The 1281-nt window shown below is 36.8% G+C and overlaps 1 pseudogene; it reads right to left on the bottom strand.

The window, feature by feature from the left end:
* Window positions 1-297: 297 nt before the first annotated feature.
* On the bottom strand, window positions 298-807 carry LOC132009026 (large ribosomal subunit protein eL37-like; annotated as a pseudogene).
* Between the last annotated feature and the right edge of the window lie 474 nt (window positions 808-1281).

The raw sequence follows: 1281 nt of genomic DNA, 5'->3' as shown, positions 1-1281 counted from the left end.
GCACTGAGTCTATAAATTAGTTTGGGAAGAAATGCCATCTTTACAAAGTTGTGACTCTCAATCCATGGACATGGTAGTCTCTCTATATATTCTTCATTCCTTTCACCACTGTATTATAGTTTTTAGCATACAGATTCTGTATGTTTTGTTAGATGTATATTTTATTTGGTATGTTTGTAAATGGTATTATGTATCAATTTCAGTTTCCAAAAGTTCATTTTCAGTATATAGAAATGTGACTGATTTTTTTGTTGTTGTTTTAAATCACAATATTTATTGTGACCAATCATTGAAATCCTTAAGAAGAACTGGATGCTGCGACAGTGGCCCTCTTGGGCTTGGGTGTTATTCCTTCATGGAATCCATGCCTAAATCTGCAGTATACAATTTTGGGGTGCCTCATTCAACCAGGTGGGAGTTCATTTTTGTTTTGTTCTGCTTTTAAGATTTATTTATTTATTTGAGAGCGAGAGCACGTGCATGCATGAGGGGAGTGGGAGGAGAGGGAGAGAGAAACTAAAGCAGACTCCACACTGAGTGTTGAGCCCAGTGCAGGGCTCAATTTCATCACCACAAGATCACAACCTGAGCCAAAAGCAAGAGTTGGATGCTTAACTGAAGGCACCACTAGGTGCCTTGTATTTCGTCTTTTAGCCTTGGCACTCTAGTTATACTTCTCTTCTGCTTGGCAGAATTGCCACATTTGTCATAGGCTGATTTCTGACGGTGGCAGGCCTTAGAGCCACAGTGGCAACATAATGTGTGCATCTTCCTGAGACCCTTTCCAAATGCTACTCCCTTCATCATTTCATTAGTGCAGCCAAGACCAAAGAGACGAAATGTGACTGATTTTTGTGTGTTGACCTTATATCCTGTGACCTTATGAAACTCACTTATTAGTTCTAGGATTTTTTGTTTTTGTTTTTGCAGATTCCTTGGGATTGTCTACAGGAACAATTATATGATCTGCAAAGAGTTTTATTTCTTCCTTTCCAATTACATGCCACTTGGTGGGACTTCCAGTGCTATGAAAGCGGACATTTTTCTTGCTATCAATTTTAGAGTAAATGCATTCAGTGTTTCACCTAAAGTATGATGTTAGTTTTAAGTATTTTTGTAAATCTTTATTATCATGAGTGGATTTTATATTTTATCAAATGCCTTTTCACCATCAATTGATATGATCAAGTGATTTTCCATTTTTAGAATGTTAATATGGTAGATTAACTGATTTTCAGATAATGACTCATCCTTGTATTCCTAGGATTAAAATTCACTTAG

The sequence above is a fragment of the Mustela nigripes genome, unplaced genomic scaffold (assembly GCF_022355385.1).
Source record: "Mustela nigripes isolate SB6536 unplaced genomic scaffold, MUSNIG.SB6536 HiC_scaffold_3334, whole genome shotgun sequence".
Classification (NCBI taxonomy): Eukaryota; Metazoa; Chordata; class Mammalia; order Carnivora; family Mustelidae; genus Mustela; species Mustela nigripes.
The sequence above is the reverse complement of the archived record's forward strand: the minus strand, read 5'-3'. Positions and strand labels throughout refer to the sequence as shown.